A 20,311-nucleotide genomic window follows, 5' to 3' on the forward strand; every position below is an offset into this window, starting at 1 on the left:
GCCTTAAATATACATACATACCTGACCTCCACAACTACCTGTGGCAAATAATTCCACCGATTCATCCGTCTCTGGCTAGAAAATGCACCCCACCCCCAACATCTCCGTTCTAAAAGAAAGCCCCTCTATTCCGAGGCTGTGTGTTCTGGTCTACGACTCTCCAACCATCGAAAACTTCCTTTTCACGTCCAATCTATCCAAACCTTTCACCATTCGGTATGTTTCAATGACGTCTCCCCTCATGCTTCTACATTCTAATGAATACAGGCTCAGAGCCATCATAAGTTCTTCATGTGACAAGCCGTTGAATCCTGGAATCATTGTCGTTAACCTCTTTTGAGCACCCTTTAGTTTCAGCACATCCTTTCTAAGGTAAGGGGCCGGCCCAAAACTGCTCAAAACTACTCAAAACTACTCCAAATTAGGCTTCGATAGCTCCTTATAAAGTCTTAACATTACATCGTTGTTTTTTGTACTATTGCTGTCTTGAAATGAATACAAATATTATATTAGCACTCCTCACCACAGACTCAACCTGCAAATTAAATTTTAGGGAACTCTGCACAAGCACTACCAAGTCCCGTTTCACTTCAGTGTTTTTTTGTACATTCTCTCCTTTCAGAAAATACTTAACCCGTTCATTTTTTCTACCAAAGTGCATGACCATTAACGCCTCGAACTATATTCTATCTGCCATTTATTTGCCCATTCTCCTAATCTGTCTGTGCTCTGAAGCCTCTCTATTTCCCGAAACCTAATAGCCACTAACCTGTCTTCACATCGTCTCCAAATATTACAACAAAGCCATTAATTCCATCATGCAAATCATTGACACTTCACACAAAACTAATGGGTCCCAACGTAGACCCCTGCGAAACGCTTTTACTTACCGGCAGCCAGCCGGGGAAGGCTCCGTTTCTTCCCAATCTTTTCCCCCTGACTATCGGCTACTGCTTTACCCATGCTACAATATTTCCTGATATAGCATGGGCTCATAGTTTGTTAAGCAATCTCTTGTGTGGCACCTTTTCAAAGGTTTTCTGAAAGTCCCAGTACACATCATCACCGATCCTCCTTTGCTGGTTGTTCAAATGATTCCAAACAGATTCGTCAGGCAAGATTTTCCCCTGAGCAAACCGTGCTGACTGCGGCCTACTTCATATGCCTCACATTAGCCTGTGGTGCTCTTCACAATCGACTCCGAAATCTTGCCTGAGATCAGACGAACTGGCTTATTGTTTCATTTCTTCAGTCTCCATCGCTTCTTGAAGAGTGGAGTGACATTTGCAATTTTTCAGTCCTCCCTGACCATTCCAGTGTCTGGTGAATCTTGAATAATTATTACTAATGCTTCCAGGATCTCTTCAGCAACGTCCTATAGATCTTTGAGGTGTACACAGTCTGGTCCCTCTCACTTACCTACCTTTTAGTTTCCCAAGATCGTTTTCTTGGTAACTTTACACACTTCATGGCTCCGGAAAATTGGAACTTCCACTCTCCTGCTAGTGTCTTGAACCGTGAAGACTGATGGAAAGTACTTATTTAGTACGTGCGCCATTTTGCAGTTCCCCATTACGAACAATACAGCGTCGTTTCCCCGAGCTACAATATTCATTCTCGCCCCTCTTTTACACTGATGTATCTTAAAAAAAAAACGTTTGGTATCAGGTGAGTGTGCTTTAAAACGGAGCCCGAAGCTGGGGCTCCGGACAGTGTGATCGAGGAACGGTCGCAGCTGGAGGAGGAGCGAGATGCTCGGAAGAGTGCTGAGTGCTGGGAGGCAGCTCAGGTGAGTGTGCTTTAAAACGGAGCGTGGAGGGCAACTGAAGGGTTAAACAGAGTGTCGGTTAGTTGATTAGAGAGCATGAGTACTTGAGATAATTGGCAGGGACAAATAAAAGGAGGGGTAACTGAAGAGGAGCGGCCAGTGGGTGAGTAACTCAGGGTAGCAGTGGAGCTTTGAGGCTTTGGCTCAAGAGGCTCCGGCGAACAGAGGCTGAGGACGAGCCTGCTCCCAACGAGGCAAGGCCGGGTAAGTTCCTTTAATTAATTTAATTAAGTTAGGAATAGGTAATTGAGGCAGCAGTTAGGGCAGTCGTATACTCCGCATGCAGTATGTGGGAAGTCAGTGAAAGCACAATTGTCCCTGATGACTACACCTGTAAAAGGTGCATCCAGCTGCAGCTCCTGACAAACCGAATTAGGGAACTGCATCGGGAGCTGGATGAACTTCGGATCATTCGTGAGGCAGAGGTACAAATAGACAGGAGTTTCAGGGAAATAGTCACCTTAAAGGTCAGGAGGGAGGAAGCTTAGAGACTGTCAGGAGAGGGAAGTAAAATAGACAGAATGAGCAAAGCACCCCTGTGGCCGTTCCCATTAATCATAAGTTTACCGTTTTGGATACTGTTGGTGGGGAAGACCTATCAGGGCCAAGTTGTAGTGGTCACGTCTCTCGCGCCGAGACTGGACCCTCAGCTCAAAAAGGAAGGAGGAAAAAGAGGAGAGCATTCGTGATAGGGGATTCAATAGTTAGGGGGACAGATAAGAGGTTCTGTGGGAGAGATCGAGAATCCGGGATGGTCTCTTCCCTCCCTGGTGTCAGGGTCCGTGATATCTCGGATCGAGTTCTCGGTATTCTCAGGAGGAAGGGCGAGCAGCCAGATGTCGTGGTCCATGTAGGGACCAATGACGTGGATAGGAAGAAGGAGGAGGTCCTACAAAGAAAATTTAGGGAGTTATATGCAAAGTTGAAGGACAGGACCTCCAGGGTTGCAATCTCAGGATTGCTACCCATGCCACGTGCTAGAGAAGCTGGAAATAGGAAGATAATGCAGCTAAATACGTGGCTAAGGAGATGGTACTGGAGGGCGGGCTTCATGATTCTAGACAATTGGGCTTTGTTCCAGGGAATATAGGACCTGTTCCGACGGGATGGTTGGCAGCTGAACTGGAGGGGGACTAACATCTTTGCGGGTTGGTTTGCTAGTTCTGCTCAGGGTTGTTTAAACTGCATTTTCAGGGGGAGTGGAACCAGAGTGTTAGAGCAGACAGTGAGGTGAAGGAGAATAAAGGTCATGCGAGGACTGCATGACAGTACTCAAAAGTCTATACGTGATAGAACTGTTCTCAGGTGCATCTATTTCATTGCAAGGAGTATTGTAGTAAGGCAGATGAGCTGAGGGCGTGGATTGACACGTGGGATTATGAGATTATTGCTATTAGTGAGACGTGGTTGCAGGAGGGGCAGGACTGGCAGTTTAATGTTCCGGAGTTCCGTTGTTTGAGACGTGACAGAGGGAGAGGGATGATAGAGGGAGGAGTGGCATTTTTAAGTCAGGGAGAATATCACAGCTGTGCTTAGACAGGACAGCCCTGAGGGCTTGTTTACAGAGGCCATAAGGGTGGAGCTGAGGAACGGGAAAGGCGTGAACACACTAATAGGGTGGAATTAGAGACCGCCCAATAGACAGAGAGAATTGGAGGAGCAAATGTGTAGAGAGATAACAGACGGATGTAAGAAACAGAAAGTTGTAATAGTAGGGGATTTTAATTTTCCACATATTGACTGGGACTCCCACACTGTCAAAGGATTCGATGGCATGGAGTTTGTCAAATGTACTCAGGACAGTTCTCTAAATCAATACATAGAGGTACCAACGAGAGAGGATGCAATACTTGATCTTCTATTAGGGAATCAGACAGGTCAGGTGACAGAAGAATGTGTAGGTGAACATTTTGTGTCCAGTGACTCATAATGTCATTATTTTCAAGTTAATTATGGATAAGGATAGGTCTGGTCTTTGAGTGAGGTTTTTAAAGTGGAGAAGGGCCAATTTTGAGAAAATGAGAAAAGATCTCGGAACCGTGGATTGGGATAAGTTGTTTTCTTGCAAGGACGTGTTCAGTATATGGAAGGCATTCAAAGCGAAATTTTGAGAGTGCAGAGTTTGCATGTTCCTGCCAGGATTAAACGCAAAGTTAACAGGCATAGGGAACCTTGGTTTTCAAGGGATATTGGCGATCTGGTTAAGAAAAAGAGAGGGGTGTATAGCAGGTATAGGCAACAAGGAAAAATGAGATACTTGAAGAGCATAGAACATGTAAGAGAATACTAAAGAAGGAAATCGGGAAGGGAAAAGAAGACATGAGGTTGCTTTGGCAGATAATGTGAAGGTAAACCCAGAGGGTTACTACAAGTATTTTAAGAGTGAAAGGATAGTAAGGGACAAACTTGGTCCCCTAGAAGATGAAGGTCGTCGTCCGTGGGTGGAGCCTCACGAGATGGAGGAGCTCCTAAACAATTTTTTTGCAACAGTATTTAATCAAGGAACTAGCATAGCGTACATGAAAGAAAAGGCAACAAGCAGCAGTGTCATGGAACATATAGAGATTAAGGAGGATGAGGTGCTTCCTGCCTTACAGCGAATAAAGGTAGATGAATCCCCCGGGCCTGACATGATATCTCCTCGGACCTTGAGAGAGACTACTGTAGAAATTGCAGGGGGCCCTGGCAGAAATATTTAAAACGTCCTTAACCACTGGTATGGTGCCGGAGGATTGGAGGGTAGCTCATGTTGTTCCGTTGTTTTAAAAAGGCTCCAAAAATAAACAGGTAATTACAGGCCGGTGAGCCTGACATCGGTAGTAGGTAAATTATTGGAAGGTGTTTTAAGAGATCGGATATATAAGTATTTAGACAGCCAAGGCCTATTTAAAGATAGTCAGCATGGCTTTGTGCGTGGTAGATCGTGTTTAACGAAACTTGTACTGTTTTTTGAGGAGCTTACCAAGAAGGTAGATGAAGGAAAGACTGTGAATGTTGTCTACATGGACTTTAATAAGGCCTTTGACAAGGTCCCACATGGGAGGGTAGTTCAGAACGTTCAGAAACTAGGTATCCATGGAGAGGTTGTAAACTGGATTCGAAATTGGCTGTGTGGGAGAAGTTAGAGAGTGGTAGTGGATGACTGCTTCTCAGACTGGAGGCCTGTGACTGGTGGTGTGCCTCAGGGATCTGTGCTGGGACCATTGTTGTTTGTTGTCCATATCAATGGTATAGATAATAATGTGGTAAATTGGATCAGCAAGTTTGCTGATAACATTTAGATTGGAGGCGTTGTAGACAGCGAGGAACGGTTACATATCTTGCAGAGTCATCTGGACCAACTGGAAAAATGGGCCAGAAAATGGCAGATGGAATTTAATGCAGACAAGTGTGAGGTTTTGCATTTTGGAAGGACGAATCAAGGTAGGAGATACACAGTAAATGGCAGGGCACTGACGAGTACGAAGGAACAAAGAAATCTGGGAGTTCAGATACATTATTCCCTGAAAGTGGCGTCACCCGTAGACAGGGATGTAAAGAAGGCTTTTGGCATTCTGGCATTCATAAATCAAAGTATTAATTATAGGAGTTGGAATGTTATGGGGAGGTTGTATAAGACATGACTGAGGCCAAATTTGGATTAATGTGTACGGTTCTGGTCACATAACTATGGGAAGGATATCAGTATGTTTGAAACAGTACAGTGAAGATTTACTAGGATGTCGCCGCGTCTTCAGGATTTGAGTTACAGGGAAAGATTGAACAAGGTAGGACTTTATTCCTTGGAGAGTAGAAGATTGAGGGGCGATTTGATCGAGGTGTACAAAATTATGAGGAGTATAGAGAGAGTAAATGTGAATAGGCTCTTTCCACTTAGTTTAGGAGAGATAAAGAAGAGAAGACATGGCTTTAGGGTGAAAGGGGGAAGGTTTAGGGGGAACAGTAGGGGGAACTTCTCCGCTCATAGAGTGGTGGTTGCATGGAACGGGCTGCCATCTGACGTGATAAGTGCCGGCTGACTCTTACGCTTTGAGAATAAATTGGATAGGTACATGGATAGGAGAAGTCTGGAGGATTATGGACTGGATGCAGATCAATGGGACTAGCGGAATAATGTTTCGGCGCAGAGTAGCAGGGCCGAATGCCCTATTTTCTGTGCTGTAGTGTTCTATGGTTCTATGGTTCTGTAATATCTTTTTTTTTCTATTTAGTTATTCTATTTGGTCACTTCCGAAAGGAAATCTGAGTTTATGGAACAGAGTTTACCAACTCATATTTTAATAGCAGATGTGTTTTACACACAGGGAAACAAAGGAATTGTACATGTCCACGAAAGCCGTTGGGCAAATGTGTTTTTTTTTTTGTATTAGTAACCAGGCAGCCAAAATGTTGAAGGGAGCAAAAACACCAGCGATTGTAATGACTAAGATGCAATTATGTCTCACATTATCTTCCATTGTATTTTGCAGTTCAAGCGCTGCGATTGAAAGAAGAAGGTAAAATAAGGAAATTCTAAATATTGCCTCCAGTAACTTGAAGAAAGTACGTCAATCCGTGCAAAATACTGATGGGAACTGTGAACTGTGAATTGTGAACTTTAGGAAGAAACCATCATGTTAATCCGGTGTCATATTACGGTATTTCGGTTATTCGGTTTGTAGTTCTGATTGGAAGACCCACATAACTTGCAAGTGAGATGAATTATGGAGGATGCATTACCTACTGACTCAAATACATATTGAGTTTTATGCCATGTTACATGCGTCATTTCTATGATGCTAGTAACAAAATCCAAATGTCGACACAGACTTTCGATTCTCGTGCCCCTATATTACTGAGGATGTCCTCTATGTTTTTATTTGTTCTGTAGAAGCTAAACAATTTCAGAAAATGGCAGGTACGTACAGGAATATTCATTTCAGAAGAAAAGTGAAATGTCACCGTGATTAATATGCAAACACATTCCATGTGTTGTAGTTCTTCAAGCGTGATTTAATTTGATATGCGACATGTGCATGACATCAGTAATAGCGAAAACTGCGTGTTCTTAAAGGACACGATTTCTGTGTAATTAAGTTTAGGAGACCTGCACGGGATATTTCCAAGTTTCAGAAGCAAGTAGGATTCCCTAATAACATTTTCATCATGACGCGTTTGCAAGTTTGCAGAACTGACTATACCTTATGGAAGGTTGTTGGGGATGCATCACATTTTATGGATAATGATGGATGAATAGCGCTGACTCTCCTCTCCTTGTCTGTAGTAGTCGGGATATATACAGTCCTTTTGTCTGAGGTATTTGTAGCTTCAGCAATAACCAAATCATTGAATAATTTTCTTGATATATGTCTTCATTTTCCTCGACCGATATCTCTTGCATTTGTATTGTGAAGATGTTGGATCCGGATGAAAGCATCCGCGTGAAATGTGTTTCTATTCCTTCTAGGTATAAAAAAAAGCATCAAATGTGCTTTGAGGTTGCCTTAAAACACATCGAACATGCTTACAATTTGCATTCCCCATCTGCCTCTGACTTTGGTAAATTTTCATTTGATCTGCATTGAAACAGATTTCGCGAGAAACTAGCACCGTCTTACTGCAAAATGCAAAAAGGCCATTCCATTTCAACGAATTTTAAAGCAGAGACATGTCCCTATCAAATAGGTAATATTTGCAGTGTAAAGCATAAATAAATTTCTCCAAGAACAATAGCAGAAGACCATCAAAGTAAGCTATTTGAGACAACTTTATCTGATCGACCTAACTGAGGCAGAAATAAATACAGAAGCTCAGAGCATGAACTCTACATGATACGTGCGGTTGTGTTTTGAATTATTTAATAAAGATGGATTTGCATTTGTGAAAAAAGTGGAGAATTCTTCAACCTTGCATCGCGAGAATTCGATCCAGTGATAATTCTGAACAAAACGGCGATTATATTAACCACAATCCTATGAGGCTAGTAAAATATCAGTTGACTCATAAACATCCGTGAAAGAGGAACGCTAGCTTTTTCGCAATCAGCCCTATAGGTGCTCCATTGTGCTAGAACCTTACCTGCCTCGAATCTGCATTGATGTTAGGTGTTATTTCCATCAACAGGGATCACCCATGAAAGGCCAATCTAACCAGCAGAATCGGCAGAACACCATCACATTGAAGAGTTGAACTATTCCTTGATTTTACTTGTCTACTCTGGTGTTTTCTGGCGTAAGAGTGAACGTGCAGCTGTTTACTATTATAGAACATTGCACAGCAGAACATTTTTGAAATGGAATGTGCAGTCGTCCGTGTTCAGATCAATACCTATATATAGGCCTGGTCTAGACTTTTATCTTTTTATCTTCTTCCACTCTGTACCTTAGCAAATGTATATGTATTTCCCAGATATCGAAATGGAAACGTGTCGCTCAGGTGAGCTAATTACTGCAACTATTTTTTGCTTACTTCTGCAGTTGATGTAGTTTGATCATATTCGACGTCTTTAACCAATCATTTCCTCGTGAAAACAGGCATTGATAGCTCAGCGGTTAGTAAAATAAAACAACAAATGCTTGAATCGTGAAATAATTTTTTTTAAAAAAAGCTGGAAGTCTATTGCAGATCTGGTGCTGTATCTGCAGTCTGAAATAATATCTGGAACCTTAACTTTGTTTTCCAGCCAGCTATAACTAGTTTAAAATGCCAAACATATTCAGTACTTTCTGTTTTATAATACAATGTAAGACTTCAAATAGCTCGTATTGAACTGCTGGAGAGATGCTATGGACACTGCATTAATTGTGGAAGTTTTTCCTTCGTGCAGTCTCATTGAAGCAAGAAGGCTGCTGGAAGTCAGAAATGTGCAGTTGACTACTCAGTCTGCACTTCAGCTTTCGTTAAAGTGACAGATGTGTTAGATATATTAGACATTGTAGTAAAAAGAGGACACCTCAATATTGTGGTGGTACTAATTCACAGTGCTCACAGTGGGAATTGTGTTTATTTTTTTCAAAAGAGATACTGACCTTTCTGAAATGCTTATTTAATCTTCAATCAGTGCATGGGCGTGTGCATTTAGCTAGTTCACAGCAATTGTTCATAGTTCATTTTTTAAAAAGAACAGTTGCTAATGTGTTTATATAATGACCAATTTGCGATCTGTTTAACTATCCCCAAGGTTTGTCAAATATAAAAGGCCAGATAGTTAACGAAATCGAAGAGAAGATTTTTAGGGGAGGTGATCCATCTCTGCCTGTTCCCCTTTCCTGCTGGGCTAATCAGTTCCTGTTGAATGGCACCGGTGAGATGTGTGTCAAAACATGTATCGTAGCTCACCAACTAAACGCTTGCAAAATCTAGTTGCAACATTATGAAATGTTGCATGTAGATTGTCTAGAAAAGACACATAATCAAAGTGAAACATAAGATACAATGTTGTATCTAACAGGCTGCAAGCTATAATATGCCAGCCTGACGGAGAATTCATAAGCTAAGGATAAATTCCGTTTAAACAATCCTTGGTCACACAGGATTATCGCTTTCAAGCCATGCCTATGGCACACATAAATCTAAAGCCTGCTATCATCATACAATGCAAGTCAAAATTATTTCAGCACTAAGAAATTAAATCCTGATACCTGGAATATAGAACGAAGGATTTAACCTCTCGTAAAGCATTTCTGAAGTGAAGGCAAATGTATGTGTAACCCTCTTGTTCGGCCAGCATGCGTTTGTCTAGGGGTAGACAGCCTTTGGCCCAGCCAAACTGAGAAATCCTCTTTCTGTGGATGCAGAGTGATATGTTGCCCGTTTACAAATCCGAACCACAAAATGTTAGACAGTACACCATATGCGATTTAACGACTGAACTGTATAAATCTTAATCTGACTAGAGGGTTAGTAAAGAAAATAAAAAGGAGAAGGGCCCATGGTGCTCGGTGTCGAATGGCTGGTCGGAGGCTCGATGTTTTCGGACGGACTCAGAGTCGGACTGTGGTCGGGTGCTCCCAGAATGTTGCATCGGCATGTTTGTGGCGCTGGAAGCTCATGGCAAGGAGAGTTTCTCCCTTCTACCATCTGCGTGAGATGTTGGGGCTATCGGGACTTTTAGACTTCTTTTTTACCGTGTAGTGGTCTGCTCTTATCAAATTACGGTATTCCTTTGCACTGTTTTACAATTATATGTTTTTTGTCAGTTTTAGTCTTGGTCTATCTTTTGTTTCTGTGATATCATACCGGAGGAATATTATGTCATTTTAATGCATGCATTTCTAAATAACGATAAACGAGGACTGAGTGTCCTCATAATCTAAACTAATCTAATTTTAATGGAACAGTCAAAAGGCATGTGGGAGCTCACATATTCTTCCATTCGTTCCCTATTGATCTCCTCCCTGTGTCGCTGACCGTCGGACCCTCGCTCCAAGTCCACTCCGTCCGCCGGTCTACCGACTCGTTCTTTTCGCTTTTTCCTTCTTCATCTGTCGCCGACAAAAGCCGCGAAATCCCTGCCCCCAGATCTACAAGAAAGAACAACATCCCTCTCATTGAATAGACCGATTTCGAAAGCCCCGGTCTCTCAAGTAATAACCCAAACTTTGCTACTACAGAGAAACTATTACCTTAGCAGTGAAACGGTACAGAGAGGCAATTACATTAACAGTGAAACCTTACATCGCGTTGCACTCTCCCTCCTCCAAACATAGTCATGTCCGCACGACGTTGGGATAACTTGCCAAACCTTCCTACAAAACAGCAGGTCCAATACAACTGTAAGAGGCAGTGATATAGCACCCCAAAATGGTAGAGGTCACACTCTGTTCCCTTAGTGCTACGTAAGCCAGTCTGGGTCTACCTGCAGCTCTCGTCCCAAGGGCAGCAGGTGGTTCCGATGGAGAATCTTGACAGGCCGATTCCCATCTTCGGGTTTCACCCGGAGAACTGATAGGTTTGGCATTTGACCCTCCACCACATAGAGCTTTGGCGCCCAACGGTCCGCCTACTTATGTTTCCCAGGTAGACCCAAACTCTGGCAGGAGTTGGGAGAACCTCACCTTTTCATCATATCTCCTCTTATTCATTGAGTCTGCTTTGACGCCGCGACCCCAGATAATTCATAAGCCCTTTTCAGCTCGCTTCTCATGTCAGACTCATACTTCAGATAAGTCTTCGCTGGTATGTCACACTCGTCAGTCCCAAAACAAAGGTCGATGCGCAACATCCTCTCGCGCCTAAGCATCAGATAACATGGCGAGTACCCAGTAGCTTCATTTCGAGTACTGTTTGATGTGTGAACCAGATGTCCAATATGTTGCCTCCACCTGTTCTTCTTGCTGATCTCCAAGATCCTGAGCATGTCCAGCAAGGTCCGATTAAACCACTCAGGCTGGGAATCATCCTGCGGGGGATAGGGCGTGGTCCTCGACTTCTGGACTCCAAGAATGCCCAGTAACTCATGGATAAGTCAGCTCTCGAAATCTTGTTCCTGATGACTTTGTATCCGCCCGGGTAGGACATAATAAATGAAATACTTCTCCCATAACACTGGCCACCGTGGACGCCCTCTGGTCCTTGATCAGATAAGCCTGAGCATATCTGGTGTAGTGATCTGTGATGAGTGAGACATTCAATATGTAGCTGGCATTGGTTTCTATTGACAGGATATCCATACATACCAGGTCCAGAGGCACTACACTCTCTCTGCAAGTGGGTCAAGGGAGCTGACCGCATAGGCAGTACCTTCCGCCATATGCATCAAATGCACGACTTGAAGTATTCTTCGACCTCCCACTTTATTCGGGCCAGTAAAACCGGTCTCTGAGCAATCCATAGGTCTTTTTAAACCCCAAATGTCCAGAATCTTAATGAAGTGACTACAACACAATTCTCCGATACTTGTCCGGCAGAACCAGCAGGCAACGCCGAGGTCAATCAGGGGTTGATAAGACCCGGTATACAATCTAGTTTCGCAACTCCAACCGTGATCATTCTCTCAGTAAAGGAGGTGCCGCCGCGTGTTTCGTCTGCTCTGTTTGAGCCATCTCTCCCTTTTCGACCGCTGACCAAATTATACCGATTCCCGGTTCATCTCGCTGAGCAGCTGCCAATTTCCCAGAACTGAATTCTGGCAGCTGATTTGCCTTTGGAGCAGTCAGGTTATAGTAACATTGTGGAATGGCGTCAACAGATGTCCCCAATTGACCCTGCCTCTGCCTTCTCGGTGATGGCAAACTGATACATGACCTTCAACCCCTGGACAGGAACGGTCTCCCTCTTCTCGTTCCTATGCAGTCCCTCATGCGCCCGTCGAGACAAAGGATCAGCTTCGAAGTTTCTGCTCCCACCGGTACTTCAAGTTGAAATCAGAGACAGACAATGCCGCCAACCACCTATGGCCTGTGGCATCCAGTTTCGCCGAAGTCAGGAGATAAGTTAGCGTGTTGTTGTCCGTCCCCACCTCAAACTTGGTCCTGTCGAGGTAGTCACTCAGTTTATCCACCACCGCCCATTTCAACGCCAGAAGATCCAACCCGAGCGTGAGATAGTTTTTCTCGGAGGGCGACAGATTCTGGCTGACAAACGCATCGGGTATCAACCGGGTGCCCTGATTCTAATACAGGTCGCCCCCTAAGCCAGCTCGGCTGCATCCGTGTGCAGTATATACGGCAATCCGGGGTCCGCAAAAGGCAGAACCGGCCCTTGGTTAAGCAGCTCCTTTAGCGACTGAAACGCCTCCTCACATTTGGTAACCCACCTCAGTCCAAGGGGCTCCGACGGACTAAGATACTCTCCACCCTCCTATCCTTCTTTCCCCCTTCCTTACTTCACGAGGGATGATAACCGCACAGAAGCTGATTTAACGGGCGACTAACTTTCGCGTAGCCTTTCACGAACCTCCGATGGTAACCGCAGAACCCTAGGAAGAGCGTTTACAGTTTGGGGATTTGGCTAAGTGGTCACGGTCTCTATCTTAGCCGGATGATAGCTACTCCATCCCGTGAGACTATGTACCCAACATAGCTAAGAAACGTTTGGCAGAACTGGCACTTGTCCAGGGAAAGTTTTAACCCTTCAGTTTTCGGGTGGCCTGCACCTTCAGAAGCCTCGCTTCATGTTCTTCCAAAGGTCATGCAGGTACACCAATACCTCAAGCAAGATCATAGCTCCCACCTTCTTTTCCATGACCCACTGGAAGGTTGCAGGAGCTCCCGATATGCCCTGGGGCATTCTTTCGACCTGGGAGAATAACAGGGGCATATAAATGTCGTCTTCTCTTTGTCGGGCTCACACATGCAGATGTGGTAATATCTAATCCTCAATTCCAGCTCACTGAATCACTTCGCACCACTCAGACAGACCAGTGGTGTTCGGTCCTCGGAACCGTATACTGGTCAGAGACGGTGCTCCTGTACAGAGTCCTATAGCCCATGTGTGCAGCTGTACTTTACCATTCTTCTTTCGGGCCACTACTATTTGGGACGCATGGGGCCTTCGGGACTTGGTGATGATGCCAGCTTCCATCAACTTACACAAATGCTGCCGAACTTGTTCCAACTCTGCAGGGGCCAGTCTACGCGACCTCTCTCTAAGCGGGATGTTCTCTGTTCACCCGGATAGTGGGACGAGTGATCTTGGAACAATTCACATCGAACTGGTCAGTGGAAAAGACACCTTCCAGCTTCAACATCTTCTCTACCAGCATCCATTCAAAACCCGCAAGAACCCGGAAGTCTCCGAAGATGAATGACTCAGCAGTCAACTTTCCCCCTTTTTCAAATAGTTTCACTCCGGGTTGTCTCAGAGGGACACCAGGCAATGCCGTCACCGTGAACGCCAGAGGCTTGCCCGGTTGAAGGTGACCTTCCTCTTCGTAGTGTTCCTGACAATCACAGCTATCCCATTCGCCTTTAAAACGAAGGGCATCAGCAGTTGGGCCTTAGAGATACCCGAGCAGGATATCCCGACTCCACCTCGTGGTCTTCCGGCGACTCACACTCAGGCACTCCGGGATTGTTGGGGATTCCCATCACTCTCGCTAATTCCCGGGCCGTACCACAATTGGCTTCGACTGGGTGAACCACACAGTCCCTCGACTAAATTCCGTATCCGACCAAAGCAGCCAGGCACTTCCTCAAACGCAGCTCGAGACACCGGGTGCACGGACTATATTCCCAGAAAACTCTCGCCATCCTTCTCCTTGCAGGCCCCCATGAGCCTCCTCACAAGAGGTGTGTTGGTCCCCACCAGAACTGAAACACCTCCCTTCTCAACGGCGTCCGGCGAAACCAGTACCACTGCAACAAGAACTTCACACACTCCCACATTTGTCTCCGAAAACTCCAGCTTCACTGACAAATAACCGTCGAAGGGAATATCACCGGCACTGAGGCCCCCGATCTCCAGTTCCCTAAATGGTGTCAATGGTAAATTTTTCAGACACCGGTTGTAAAAAGAAAGGTACAACAACGTGACCTGCGACCCGGTGTCGAGTATGGCATTAGCATAAACGCCCTCCATCCGTAGCGACACACTGGAGCATGGCCCCATTAAGCCTTCAGGAATAAGGTCTTTCGCTTTCGGGAGTTTCTTGGTATATTGCTGGGAACGTGTTCCTCGAGAGACACAAGGCCGTTCCCCACACGCCCCACCCCGTGCCTCCTCTAAGTTTTATCAACGACTCTCTCTGCTAAGGTACTCGGGCGCTCACTCTCCTTCTCGCTTGAACTGGCTGATAGCAGCCCTCGGCATTGCTCATCCCTTAGGGAATCCTCCAGCACACCCCCTCAGTTCCATCATATGGGGGAATCACACCTGCTGGTAACAAGCGAGACATCTCAATTCTCATCTCTGCCACAATCTTCTCTACCACTCCCCGGGGCAGTCGGTGCGTGGTCCCTTCACCACGAGGGGTTACTACAGAGGACTGCACCTGCTGACGGAACCCTCCAGTGCCTTCGAAGCCAACACCCTCTCCCGTACCTCTCTGAAAAGCTCAACAAAAGAGAGCGGAGGCGCGTCTTACGAGACTGTCGGAGACCCCAAGCAATCAGGCCATAGGACTGGGCGTCCTTGGCTACCAGGTTCATTCTTAACTGATCCACCTCAACCGCCCGAATGACACTTTGAGCCGCAAACAAATTCGCTGCCTCTCTGGCCGAGAAATGTGAGCGGAAAGCTTCTTTCCGTTCTCCTGACGCATGTTCTGAAACCCCACCATGAACTCCAGTGGGCTCCAAGTCGTACCAAAAGCTCTCTCCAATGCGCCTAGATACTGGGCAATGTTAGCTAAGGGTTTGGCTTGTTTTCACATCTCTCACCATGTCAGCGTCTCGCCCTCTCAAAATCTCAACCAACGCCGGTGGCTTTACGTTATCAGAGCACTGCCAACTGAGAGGTCTGCTCCTCCCTAGTATGACCTCCTCTTCCGTTTTAGTGGGGGATTTGTTCCGGAGAATAGACGGAGCCTGCCATAGAGAGGACTTTGAACTTGAGCACTTTTTCCCTTTACTAGCCAGTGGTAAGGGCGAATACTACCTCAGAACTCTCACTCTTCACTGAGGGACGTGGACTAATTAGACAATGCAAATCGACCACTCCTGCCCCTCACTCCTCAGGAAAGATAGAATCCTGTCTTTGAAGTCTCCACCACCAGCTACGGGATGCGGCCAGTGAGTGAGTGGGCCAGTGAAGGAGTGGAGCTTTGAGGTTTTGTCTCGAGAGATTCTGGCAGTTTTGGCATTTGGTCTATGCAATCAAGTCAATCAAAATTTGAATAGATCAGCAGAAAGCGGTTGATTAGACAATCAAGATTTTTATAGATTAGACTCAGCAGAAAGCAGCTGATTGGACAATCGAGGTCAGGTGAACAAGCATTTTGAAAAGCTCAAACAGATAAATAGAGGGATAGCTCAAGCGAAGTGGCCTGTGGAAAGTGCCCAGTGAGTGAGTGGGCCGGTGAAGGAGTGGAGCGTTGAGGCTTTGACTCGAGAGATTCTGGCAGTTTTGGCAGTTGGTCTGTGCAATCAAGTCAATCAAGATTTGAATAGATCAGACTCAGCAAAAAGCAGCTGATTCGGCAATCGAGGTCAGGTGACAAAGCATTTTGAAAAGCTAAAACAAAAAAATACAGGGATAGCTCGAGCGAAGCGGCCTGTGCAAAGCGCCCAGTGAGTGAGTGGGCCATTGAAGGAGTGGAGCTTTGAGGCTTTGACTCGAGAGGCTTCGACAAAAAGAGGCGGAGGACAAGCTTGCTCGCAGTTAGTCTTCACAATGCCTCCTGGGATGGTGATGTGCCTCACATGTGAGATGTGGTAGACTTGGGGGAACGCCCCTCTCCCGCAGAGGCACATCTGCCAGGAGTGCAAACGGCCGAGGGATCTGGAAGACCATGTAAGGCATCTGGAGCAGCAGCTAAATGACCTTCGACTCATAAGGGAAAATGAGGCACTCATAGATGAGAGCTACAGGCAGGTAGTCACACCTAGGTTGTCGGAAGCAGGTCGATGGGTGACAGTCAGAGGAGGGAAAGCGAAGGTGAGCAGACAGGCAGTGCAGAGTAGCCCTGTAGTCATTCCCCTGAATAATAAGTTTACCGTTCTGGATACTGTTGGCGGGGACGACCGGCCAGGTGTGATCCAACATGGCAGAGCCTCCGGCACTGATTCTGAACCGGTGGTGCAGAAGGGTGGGACAGAGAAGAGGAGAGCTGTCGTCATTGGAGACTCTGTAGTCAGGGGAGCAGACAGGAGATTTTGTGGACGTGAGAAGGACACCCGCATGGTTTGTTGCCTCCCGGGTGACATGGTCCGGGATGTCTCTGACCGGCTGTACGACATCCTGGTACGAGAGGGAAAGCAACCAGAGGTCGTGATACATGCTGTTACCAACGACATGAGCATGAAGAGGGATGAAGTCCTGAAGTGAGAGTTTCGGGAACTCGACAGAAGGCTGAAGAACAGGACCTCAATGTTGGCGTTTTCAGGATTGCTGCCAGTGATACGTGACAGTGATGGTAAGAATTGGAGGAGATGGCAGTTGAATACGTGGCTGAGGAGTTGGTGCAGGGAGCAGGGTTTTAGACTTTTAGAACATTGGGATCTTTTCTGGGGAAGGTGGGGCCTGTACAGATTGAATGGGTTGCAGCTAAACTCGAGGATGAGCAATATCCTTGCAGGTAGGTTTGCTAGCATGGTTCGGGAGGGTTTAAACTAATTTGGAAGGGGGATGTGACCCGGAGCGATAGAGCAGTGAAAGAAGTGCATGGAGTAAAGCCTGATCTAACATATAGAGAGACTTTCAGGAAAGAGAAACAGAATAAAGGGTGTGAAGACAGTAAGATAGAAGGGCTCTAGTGTTTGTACCTCAATGCAAGAAGCATCAGAAATAAAGGTGATGAACTGAGAGCTTGGATACATGCATGGAATTATGATGTAGTGGCCATTACAGAGACTTGGCTGGCACCAGGGCAGGAAAGAATCCTCAATACTCCTGGGTTTCAGTGCTTTAAAAGGGATAGAGAGGGGGGAAAGGGGAGGAGGAGTGGCATTACTGGTCAGGGATACTATTACAGCTACAGAAAGGGTGAGTAATGTAGCAGGATCCTCTTCTGAATCAGTATGGGTGGAAGTCAGGAACAGGAAGGGAGCAGATACTCTATTCGGGGTATTCTGTAGGCCCCTTGGTAGCAGCAGAGATACAGAGGAGCAGATTGGGAGGCAGATTTTGGAAAGGTGCAAAAATAACAGGGTTCTTATCGTGGTTGACTTTAACTTCCCTAATATTGATTGGCACCCGATTAGTTCCAAGGGATTAGATGGGGCAGAGATCGTTACGTGTGTCCAGGACGGATTCCCGTCACAGTATGTGGGCAGGCCGACTAGGGGGAATGCTATACTAGATCTAGTACTAGGTAAAGAACCGGGTCAGGTCACAGATCTCTCAGTGGGTGAGCATCTGGGGGACAGTGACCACCGCTCCCTGGCCTTTAGCATTCCCATAGAAAAGGTTAAAATCAGAGAGGACAGGAAAATTTTTAATTGGGGAAGGGCAAATTATGAGGCTATGAGGCTAAAATCTGCGGGTGGCAATTGGGATGATGTTTTTGCAGGAAAATGTACTATGGACATGTGGTCGATGTTTAGAGATCTCTTGCAGGATGTTAGGGATAAATTTGTTCAGGTGAGGAAGATAAAGATTGGTAGGGTGAAGGAACCATGGGTGACAAGTGAGGTGGAAAATCTAGTCAGGGGGAAGAAGGCAGCAGACATGAAGTTGAGGAAGCAAGGATCAGGTGGGTCTATTAAGGGATATAGAGAAGCAAGAAAGGAGCTTAAGAAGGGGCTGAGAAGAGCAAGAAGTAGGCATGAGAAGGGCTTGGCGAGTAGGGTAAAGGAAAACCCCAAGGCATTCTTCAATTATTTGAAGAAAAAAAGGATGACAGGAGTGAAGGTAGGACCGATTAGAGATAAAGGTTGGAAGATGTGCCTGGAGGCTGTGGAAGTGTGCGAGGTCCTCAATGAATACTTCTCTTCGGTATTCACCAATGAGAGGGAACTTGATGATGGTGAGGACAATATGAGTGAAGTTGATGATCTGGAGCATGTTGATATTAAGAGAGAGGAGGTGTTGGAGTTGTTAAAATACATTAGGACGGATAAGTCCCCGGGGCCTGATGGAATATTCCCCAGGCTGCACCGTGAGGCGAGGAAAGAGATTGCTGAGCCTCTGGATAGGATCTTTATGTCCTCGTTGTCGACGGGAATGGTACCGGAGGACTGGAGGGAGGCGAATGTTGTCCTGTTGTTCAAAGAAGTAGTAGGGATAGTCCGGGTAATTATAGACCAGTGAGCCTTACGTCTGCGGTGGGAAACCTGTTGGAAAAGATTCTTAGAGATAGGATCTGTGGGCATTTAGAGAATCATGGTCTGATCGGATACAGTCAGCATGGCTTTGTGAAGAACAGATCGTGTCTAACAAGCCTGATAGATTTCTTTGAGGAGGTGACCATCCATATAGATGAGGGTAGTGCAGTGGATGTGATCTACATGGATTTTAGTAAGGCTTTGACAAGGTTGCACACGGTTGGCTTATTCAGAAAGTCAGAAGGCATGGGATCCAGGGAAGTTTGGCCAGGTGGATTCAGAATTGGCTTGCCTGCAGAAGGCAGAGGGTGGTGGTGGAGGGAGTACATTCAGATTGGAGGATTGTGACTAGTGGTATCCCACAAGGATCTGTTCTGGGACCTCTACTTTTCGTGACTTTTATTTACGACCTAGATGTGGGAGTAGAAGGTTGTGTTGGCAAGTTTGCAGACGACATAAAGGTTGGTGGTGTTGTAGATGGTGTAGAGGATTGTCATAGATTGCAGAGAGACATTGATAGGATGCAGAAGTGCGCTGAGAAGTGGCAGATGGAGTTCAACCCTAAGAAGTGTGAGGTGATACACTTTGGAGGAACAAACTCCAAGGCAGAGTACAAAGTAAATGGCAGGATACTTTGTCGTGTGGAGGAGCAGAGGGATTCTGGGATATATGTCCACAGATCCCTGAAAGTTGCCTCACGGGTGGTCAGGGTAGTTAAGAAAGATTATGGGGTGTTGGCTTTCGTAAGTCGAGGGATAGAGTTTAAGAGTCGCCATGTAATGATGCAGCTCTATAAAACTCTAGTTAGGCCACACTTGGAGTACTGTATCCAGTTCCGGTCACCTCACTATGGGAAGGATGTGGAAGCATTGGAAAGGGTGCAGAGGAGATTTACCAGGATGCTGCCAGGTTTAGAGAGTATACATTATGTTCAGAGATTAAAGGAGCTAGGGCTTTACTCTTTGGAGAGAAGGAGGATGAGAGGAGACATGATAGAGGTGTACAAGATAATAGGAGGAATAGATAGAGTGGATAGCTAGCGCCTCTTCCCCAGGGCACAACTGCTCAATACAAGAGGACATGGATTTAAGGTAAGGGGTGGGAAGTTCAAGGGGGATATTAGAGGAAGGTTTTTTACTCAGACAGTGTTTGGTGCGTGGAATGCACTGCCTGAGTCAATAGTGGAGGCAGATACACTAGTGAAGTTTAAGAGACTACTGGACAGGTATATGGAGGAATTTAAGGTGGGGGATTATATGGGAGGCAGGGTTTGAGGGTCGGCACAACATTGTGAGCTGAAGGGCCTGTACTGTGCTGTACTATTCTATGTTCTAAGATCGACTTGTGACACCTCTCTCTCCGCTACAGTCCCATCCTCCCTGACGGTATGGACAGGTCATGGTCCCGCCTCACTTGGGGCACCGATAGACGCTGGTAGTTCCACTGCCGTTCCGTCAACGCTCGTCTAGACTAAAACAAGATCTGATCCCTCCATTTCATCAAATCTCCGCCCTACAACTGCAAATTGCCAACATCTTTAACCGTACTCAAAAATCGAATTAACCGTTCATCCGGGGTACGAATATCCACCCCATTCAAAACGCACGCATTACTTACCGGTAACCCCATGGAGGCGCACCAC

The sequence above is a fragment of the Mobula birostris genome, chromosome 5, assembly GCF_030028105.1.
Source record: "Mobula birostris isolate sMobBir1 chromosome 5, sMobBir1.hap1, whole genome shotgun sequence".
Taxonomy (NCBI): Eukaryota; Metazoa; Chordata; class Chondrichthyes; order Myliobatiformes; family Myliobatidae; genus Mobula; species Mobula birostris.